The sequence below is a fragment of the Taudactylus pleione genome, unplaced genomic scaffold (genome assembly GCF_031769625.1).
Source record: "Taudactylus pleione unplaced genomic scaffold, aTauple2 ptg000579l, whole genome shotgun sequence".
NCBI classification, from domain to species: Eukaryota; Metazoa; Chordata; class Amphibia; order Anura; family Myobatrachidae; genus Taudactylus; species Taudactylus pleione.
In genome coordinates this window covers 1,860,705-1,870,499 of record NW_028284981.1, presented here as the reverse complement: position 1 = coordinate 1,870,499, position 9,795 = coordinate 1,860,705, and positions in this window count along the sequence as shown.

Below are 9,795 nucleotides of genomic sequence, written 5' to 3'. Positions count from 1 at the left end.
AGGGCCGGCTGGCTTGACCGTTAAAGGGTGCTGTAACCCCCGAAAGTACACTCCAGTCCAAACCAAAAAAAAAAATATTTTCTGTGTTTGTGAATTGTGTGCGCAGTAGCCGCACGTGCATCAACAAAGTAGTGCCAAGCGTGCGCCTGTGTCATAAGTAAAGGGCCGGCTGGCTTGACTGTTAAAGGGTGCTGTAACCCCCAAAGTACACTCCAGTCCAAACCGAAAAAAAAATATTTTCTGTGTTTGTGAATTGTGTGCGCAGTAGCCGCACGTGCATCAACAAAGTAGTGCCAAGTGTGCGCCTGTGTCACAAGTAAAGGGCCGGCTGGCTTGACCGTTAAAGGGTGCTGTAACCCCCGAAAGTACACTCCAGTCCAAACCAAAAAAAAATTATTTTCTGTGTTTGTGAATTGTGTGCGCAGTAGCCGCACGTGCATCAACAAAGTAGTGCCAAGCGTGCGCCTGTGTCATAAGTAAAGGGCCGGCTGGCTTGACCGTTAAAGGGTTCTGTAACCCCCAAAGTACACTCCAAACCAAAAAAATATATATTTTCTGTGTTTGTGACTTGTGTGCACTGTGGCTGCACGTGCATCAACAAAGGAGCAGCGCCAAGCGTGCGCCTGTGTCCCATAAGTAAAGAGCCGGCTGGCTCATTTCTTAAAGGGTGGTGTAACCCACAAAGTGCACTACTCTCCAGCAAAAATAAAAAAATATTTTCTGTGTTTGTGTGCGCTTTAGCCGCACGTATATATATCAATATAACATAAATGGAGGACCAAACTTTCTCTGATAAAAATAAAATAGGGAAAGATCAAGAACCACTTCCTACTAGTGCTGTTGCTGCTGCTGGGAGTTGTTCATCATCCCAGAGAGGAAGTAGGAACATCACTACTTTTACTAAACAATTGACCCTCCAACAGTCCCTAGCGATGAGGATGAAGTACGACAGCAGTCATCCTGAAGCAAAACGTATAACTGAGGCCTTGACTGCTATGTTGGTGTTAGACGTGCGTCCGGTATCCGACATTAGTGCAGTGGGATTTAGACAATTGATGGAGGTAGTGTGTCCTCGGTTCCAAATCCCGTCTAGATTCCACCTGCATCCTCAAAGCAGCAGCGACAAGCGTGCGTCTGTCTGTTAAAGGGTGGTGACACCCTCAAAGTGTGCTACACAAACAATAAAAATATTCTTCTTTTTTTTTCGGTCTTTGTGAAATGTGTGGGCTGTAGCCGCACCTGCATCCTTAAAGCAGCAGCGACAAGCGTGCGTCTGTCTGTTAAAGGGTGGTGACACCCTCAAAGTGTGCTACACAAAGAATAAAAATATTCTTCTTCTTTTTTCTGTCTTTGTGAATTGTGTGGGCTGTAGCCGCACTTGCATCCTCAAAGCAGCAGCGACAAGCGTGCGTCTGTCTGTTAGAGGGTGGTGTAACCCTCAAAGTGTGCTCCACAAACAATAAAAATATTCTTTTTTTTTTTCTGTCTTTGTGAATTGTGTGGGCTGTAGCCGCACTTGAATCCTCAAAGCAGCAGCGACAAGCGTGCGTCTGTCTGTTAAAGGATTACATCGGTGACAGCATCCAAGTAGGCATGTCAGACAGTCCGTACCTGTACTGGCAGGAAAAAGAAGCAATTTGGAGGTCCCTGTACAAACTGGCTCTATTTTACCTGAGTTGCCCCCCCTCCAGTGTGTACTCCGAAAGAGTGTTTAGTGCAGCCGGGAACCTTGTTAGCGAAAGGCGTAGGAGGTTGCTTCCACAAAATGTGGAGAAGATGATGTTCATAAAATGAATGATCAACTCTTCCAGGGAGACCAGCCTCCAGAACGTACAGAGGGACCTGTGGTTCCAGCAGGGACGAATTAATACTCTGTGAGGATGTACATAACACTGAAGAGGGTGAGGAATCTGTGGATGAGGAGGATGAGGACGACTTCTTGCCTCCGTAGAGCCAGTTTGTGCAGGGACAGATTAATTGCCAGCTTGTTTTGTGGGGGCCCAAACGAACCAATCATTTCAGCCACAGTTGTGTGGCAGACCCTGGCGCTGAAATGATTGGTTTGTTAAAGTGTGCATGTCCTGTTTATACAACATAAGGGTGGGTGGGAGGGCCCAAGGACAATTCCATCTTGCACCTCTTTTTTTTCTTTGCATTATGTACAGTTTGGGGCCTAGTTTTTCAATGCCATCCTGTCTGCCACTGCAGTTTCACGCCTAGATGGGTCACGTGTTTGTGCCGCCCACTCGTGTCGCTTAGCATAGTCATCCAGCTACCTCGGTGCAACCTTTTGGACATAAAAACACTATTGTGAGGTGTGAGGTATTCAGAATAGACTGGAAATGAGTGGAAATTAAGGTTATTGAGGTTAATAATAGCATAGGAGCAGAAAAACCTACAAATTCTGTGATTTTAGCTGTTTTTATGCTTTTTTTCAAAAAAATACAGATCCAAAACACAAAACCCAGAACCCAAAACACGGAAGGGTGGTTTTGGCAAAACCAATCCAGATCCAAAACACGAAGAAAGATCCAGATCCAAAACCAAAACACAAAACACGAAAAGTGGCCGGTGCACACCCCTAATATATATATATATATATATATATATATACATATATATATATATATATATATATATATACTGTATATAGTACAATCTTTTTATTTAGGGAAAAAGACATAGAAATGGCAGTAAAATGTCAGTACAGCAAACGTACTTCTAACTAAGAGGGTAATTCAAGGTCCGACGCTATTGCTATCGCAGTTGCTGCCATGGTAGTAGCTGCGATAACACTATTATGGTAATGCAGCTGGAGACGTCACACCTCCTGCATGCATGTTCCGAGCTACGTCTATGGACGCAGTATTGGAACATCTGCCTGACCATGGGGTCACTCAAGCTGATGAACGCAGTTGCTCAAAAGAGGACAGGAAATCTCCATCAGCCAGGTGGAGATCCTGGCCTCTCCCCCCCAACGACATCGACACGCCGCCGTTAGGGGAAACGGAGGCTGTAACTGCCCCCTCCCTGCCCAGAAACGGCAGCAGACTGCCAATCACTGACTGTCTGCTGCCGCTCTGCATGCGATCCCTGTTTGAGCCCTGTTTTATCACTGTGAATCATGGCACATACCATTTCTTCATGGTTATGGCTTTATCTCTTACAGTATTTTACCACTGGTGTCCAGGACTATTGAGAAAGCTGCGGGGCCTGGGTACAGAATCGGGGTGACCAAATCTGGTCCCGTCTGGAAAAAATATACATACATAAAATATTATGCTTCTCGATGCTGCGTGTTGCAAAGGGGTACATTCGTCCCCCTCTGCAGATGGCCCAGGCTCCCCCCCCCGGATCCCACCAAGAGGCCTGGACTTGGGTATTTAGTACGCGCTCCTTCCCTCTTGGGCTTCTGCTGGTGTCACAACGCCTCGAAACTTTAGAAACAATGACAATTAAGCATTCCTCATGTCTTCAGCGCTGGAGCAGTATGTACTTCCGGTATGCAGTCGGGAAGCCGGTGGACCTAATCCCGACAGCCGCCTTCCTGACTGTCATATCCCGGCAAGGGTCTAAAGACAGGCGTCAATATGCCGACACCTGTCATTAGATATACGCCGGGAGCCCGACGCCCGGCATCTCGATCGAAGGGGCGCGGGGTGCCAAGCGCAGATAGCCGTGGGGGGGGGCTAGGTTTAGGGTTCCCGGGTGGGGACTTAGGGTTAGGCACCCCCCCGGGAGGTTAGGTTTAGGCCAGGGGAAGGGGGGGTTAGCATTAGGCCCCCCCCGGGGGGGGGGGACTTAGGGTTAGGTACTACCCCAGGGGAATAGGGGGGTTAGGTTTAGGCACTTAGAGGGGGGATTAGGGTTAGGCACTGGGGGGGAAGGTTAGGGTTAGGCACCCCTAAAGGAGGGTTAGGGGGTAGAAATAGGTTAGTATATACTTACCTTTGAAGATCGGGATTTCCTCCTCTGCCGGGATGCCGCTGTCGGGATTCCAACCGCCGGGCATGGGTCCGGCGGTAAATCATACCGATTCCGTACTTCCAGGCACCCTTCCAGGAGAAGTGTGGAGAGCTGCCCGGATGGCTTTGCTATCAATGGTTGATAGTTTTCCGCCACTGGCAATTAGCCATCAATGGTCAAGCTACGCACATGCACAGATGAAGCCTTGCCCAGTTTTACCATCGGTGGCCTCCCATCTATTTGCATTTGCAGATTTTACAATACACGCATTATAGTAACGTTCCTGTATAGTCTACCCCAGTTACCATGTGAAAGAGTTAAGGAGAACAGAACCTTCCCATGTGACTTCCGTGAGTTTTAAAAAGTTTGAGTATCTGTGCTTCTTCCTGAACAGATAACAGCATGCCTCATATCCCAGAATGCTTATCTGCTGGACACAGGCCGCCTCGTCACGGGACAGGACTGCGACATGCTGAGCCGCATGTACAGGAATCCTGGCTATACCTAATAAATATATAATAGACTTTAATACACGGCTCTCAGCTATCTGCGGTGCCTGCGGTATGTGACCGTGCCATTTAAGAATACAAATCACACATACTCTGCACTCCCTAATAACTCTCTAAACTGTATTACATTTACATTTAGAGAATGTTTGTTCCAAAGAATTTCCATTTGTTCTCATCAACAAATAGATCTTAGTCAGGCTTGCCTACCCTCCCGATTAGGTCGGGAGCCTCCCGAATATCGGGTGCCGCTCCCGACCCCCGGAAAGGCAGGCAAGCCTCCCGGCTGCCGCCTACCCCCCCAGACTACTAGTAAAACCCCCCGCTGCCGGGGGGACCGATGACGAGATTCGCGTCATCGAGGCTCCGCCCCCTGCTTTACAATGCCTTTTTTCCGGCATTGTGAAGAGGGGGCGGGGCCACTATGACGCGATTGGGTGGTCACGCCCCCAGCCCCACCTCCAAAACGGCATTATAGTCCGGCCATCCCCCCCACAGAATGCAGGCATTCAGCTCCCTCCCGGAAGGAGGGAGCTGAATGTCGGCAAGTATGATCTTAGTAACTGCTTTGGGGATTGTTTACATTTGGATGCAAGTAAATTTTATGACAGGCCTCGCAGATGTAGCAGTACACACAGGCACGCTGACAGCCTAACCCTAACCCTTAACCCTCCCCCCAACCTCGCTACTTACCTTCGGGATGCCGGTGGTTGGGATTCTGACAGGTGCGTGTCAGGATTCCGGCACCGGCATCTCCTGTGCCAGGATACTGAACGTATCCCGTGGCAGCCAACTACCAGTGAGACAAAAGGGATCTATTTACTAAGCAGTGTTAGGAGACAGAGTGAAAAGTGATAAGAAAGTGATAAGGTGCCAGCCAATCAGCTCCCAACTGTCATTTTTCAAACACAGCCTGTGAGATGACAGTTGGGAGCTGATTGGCTGGCACCTTATAACTTTCTTATCACTTTTCACTCTGTCTCCTAACACTGCATAGTAAATAGACCCCTTAGGGATAAATATATACTTATCTATTCTCCCAGAAGTTGTGGGAGGCTCACACATTTTCGGGTAGCCCCCCGCACCCCTGGAAGAGTGCCACAATCTCCCATTTCCTAGTGAAGTGGGCAGGATGGGGAGATAATTGGCGGAATCGCGGCTCCATCATTTAGCCTGATGACTTAGGAGCACAGTCCCCGTCCCCCGAAGTGGCCAAACGTGTCTCCTCTCTGGGCTTCTCGCGTAGAGAACAAAAGTCGGCGCATATTCTCTCTCTCTGGCACTTACATATACATAGAGGGGAATTCAATCAGCTGCAGGATTTACTGCGTGGCTTCAGTTCCCGGGCAAAGTGACCAGAGCTATTCAATTAGCGGGACGTGACGACACATTTGCATCATTGTAGCTCCGCCCCCGCGATGCAATGATGACATTACCAGCATTGGGGAGCCACGATGACGCAATTCAGCGTGAATTGCATCATCGGCCGCCTGTGCCCCACACTTCCCTGGGGTTGTGGGCAGCCACGGTCGGGTGTCCCCAGCCCCCGGGAGACTTGTCGACCTTTCTGGGTGGCCGGGAGCGCCAGCTGGTTTTCGGGAGCCTCCCGGCTATTCCGGAAGCATGCCTTGAGGCTGCTGGGAGATGAAGCCTTCCCAGCAGCCCGACTCCCAAAGGGTTGTCTCCTAGTAAATCTCCAGGCCCCATCAGCACAGGTAACGCAGCTAAGGTTCACCTAGGGGAATCGGTATGTTACACCGCCAGCCGCATGGCCGGCGGTTCAAATCCCGGCAGCGCTGGTGCCCGACGTGGGAGGAAATCCCGATCGTCAGAAAGGTAAGTATTTCCTAACCTAATCTACCCCCTAACCCTAACTCTCCTATAAGGTGCCTAACACTAACCTCCCCCCCTGTGCTTAAACCTAATCCCCCCTCTAAGTGCCCCAACCTAACCCCCCTTTCCCCGCCATCTAAACCTAAGTCCCCCGGAGGGGTGCCTAACCCTAAGTTCCCCCTGGGGGTGCCTAACCCTAACTCTCCCTCCCTCCCCCTAGCCTAAACCTAGCGTCCAGGGGGGTGCCTAACCCTAAGTCCCCCCCCCCGAACCCTAAACCTAACCCTCCCCCCCCGCAGCTGTCCGCGCTCAGTGCCCAGCATCCCGATCGATCGGGATGCTGGGCACCGGTCTCCCAGTGTAGGTTAATTAACCCTCGCCGGGATTCTGTAGTGGAGATGCTGGCGGTTGGCATAGCGACCGCCGGCATCATAAACGCATACCCACCTAGGACCCCTCTACTTCGGTAAATGATCATCAATTGAAACAAACAACAGACACCAGGCTGCGGCCGTTTAGGGGCAGCGTCAAGCGGCGTCCCTGAAAAAGGGGGCGGGGCAGCCCCATTTTTCTGGACGTGCTGGCTTCAGCTGCGTGAAAACACCGCCATCCTCAGCAAACTGAAGGTTACTGAGATGACCGCTGGTCACGCAGAGTGATCACAGAAGCCAGCAGGAGGCGTATTCTAACACGAAGCCTCCTCCGTCACTAGCATATTTTAGCACAGCTAAAGTATAATAATTTTAAAATTAAATATATGGTGCCATGGGGCTTACTTATTAAATGGGTACTTTCCATCCTATTCATTTCTAGCAGCTGGACGTTACTGCGGAGGACTCTGCTATAGAAGCAGAGCTATTTATATTGCTTTTCTGAAGGGCAGACGCAGCGCTCTCGCCCCCCCCCCCTCTCGAGGTTGTCTTACACTTATAAATGTAGTGCCTGATTCTATAATCCCACTGGCTCTCACATATTTTTAAATTGCTATATTTACTCATTTATTTTCCACTTTAGAAGATAGTGTCACCACCGAGCTGCCTCGTTCAGATACTCTAATCCTAAATAAAATGCATTTTATGCGGCTTGTTATGCCAACCTGCTCGTCTTCGTTTAATGGTTGACTCAGCATCAGGGCAACATAACTTTACCACAGGGAAAAAGTACATACCTGTAGGTCCCTCTGGTGGGGAGTTTTGTTATGGCACTTTTTATCAGTCTCATTCTTTAGGAGACTCGGGGGGGTATATTTACTAAAGTGAGAGTTTTTTTTAGAAGTGAAGATGTTGCCCATAGCAACCAATCAGATCCTAGGATTTATCTTCTAGAAGTTGCTAGTTAAATATTATTTTGAATCTGATTAGTTGCTATGGGCAACATCTCCATTTCTAAAAACTCTTACGTTAGTAAATATACCCCTGGGCTGATTCAGCTAGGAACGCAGCTGCTAATACGCACGCAATCGGCCGAATGATGCATTCTGCGCATGTGTACATATTGCAGTGCGCGTGCGCTAACCAGCCACTGCGATCGGGACTGCTCGGCTAGGCTACGCAGACACATCGCAGAGTGATTGTCAGGAAGTGCCGTTTGTGGGTGGTGACAGGGGGATTGTCGGACGAACGTTGGCATGCCACTGCATTCGTACACTGTCTCAGGGGCGTGCGTAAATTAGCCACTGCGATGCCTATACGCAGTCTGAAGTCTCACAGCGTGCTGGCTGTTAGCAATTTCTGAGTAAGGTCTGTGCTTGTGCAAGTGTGTGTATGGGTCCGATGTTTCCGATTGTTTAGTTATATTGCTAAGTATTACGGATGTGAGACAATGGGAAGTGGGCGTTCGTAATGCATTTGCATATCACCGCTGACATTAGCAAAATGCGTTGCGTGTGCTTTAGCAAAATAGCGATCCATGCTGAATCATACCCTCAATTAGAGGAGGGCTAATTACCCATGCCGGCTGATTCAATCAGCGGGGTTTATCCCGCGCTTTAAGACCCAGAGGTGGACTTTTGGGGCAAATGTAATAAGCCTTGGAGAGTGATAATGTGGAAAGAGATAAACTACCAACCAGTCAGGTCCTAACTGTAATTTTTTCGAACACAGGGGCTGATTCAGACCCGCTCGCGAGCGCAGGACGCTCGCAAGCAGGTCGACGGTGCCCTACTGCGCATGCGCACGACGGAGGGAGATCCGTCGTGCGCATGCGCGAGACCCGGCTAGCGACGGGATAGCCGACGCTCCAGGTCTCGCACCAAAGGGGGCGTGCTGTCGATGTTGATTGACAGCACGCCCCCTTTGGTGGGCGTGCCGGGGGCGTGGCTGCCAGACGGAGGCGTTCTCATGGGAACGCCTACCGTCTGAGTCCGGCCCCACTGACATCACAAGTGATGTCAGTGGGAGTGATTTTGGCTCTGATAGAGCCAAAATCACTCCAGGGCTTGCGGTCACCGAGACCCTACCGCAGGGTCTCGTCGCAAGCCCGATGGTCGCGATGGTCTTGACCATCACGACCATCATCATGGATGCTCGCTATAGCTGTGGGTGGTAACCCTCAGCTATGCGAGCGTCCATGAGGCCGCTCCATTTTCAGGGAGGAGGGCCCTGATTCAGAGCGAGCGCTCTGGTCGGAGCGTCCGGCTCTGAATCAGGCCCACAGCCTGTAACATGGCAGTTAGGAGCTGATTGGCTGGTACTTTATTTCGCCTCGGGGGGTGCTGGGAGGGATCCGACCCGATCCGATCCCTCTATCAGAACTCTGCGGATAGAGCCCATAGGCTTTTATGGATAACGTCATCAGGAAGATGGCGTCACCCACCGAATCTAGTCCCCTTATCAGAGGGTTAATGGCAAAAACATAGGACGTCATTCAGAGTCTCTCGCTAGCGCTGTGCTCTCGCAAGCTGCCCGATGGTTTGCGTACGCGCATGTGCACGCCTCGTTCTGCACGTGCGCAAACTACTCTGTGCGACCGCAGGCCGCTCGCTCGCCCAGCAAAAGACAACCCAGTGAAATGAGTGACAGGAGAGGCCATTTGTGGGTGGTAACAGGGGCAGGACACTAAAAATGGGGGAGTGGAGTTTCGAACGCAGGCGTGCCTAGGTGTTTCAACGCCGTTTTTAAGGTGTGCATAATTAACAGCCAGCGTCACAGAACATGTCACATGCCTGATTTTTACACTGAATTCCTCGCAGTGCTTTCGGTAGGGTAGAGGCAACCACAAGCGCTGCGATCACTACCGATGGTTCTCGATGTACCAATGTTTTAATACACTTCCTGGAGATGACTTGTCACTCGCTAAGACATGGTGGGCGTGCTTATACCTTGGCCAGCGATCGCTTCCCATGGCGTCACTTTGACAAATTTGCATACGCTTTATGCGAGCGAGCGGCCACTTGCGAGAGACTCTGAATGAGGTCCATAGAGTAGATGGTTGAAGGAGCAACTCATTTCAGAGCACATGGACCCATTGATGGGAGAGATGTTCTCTGCCT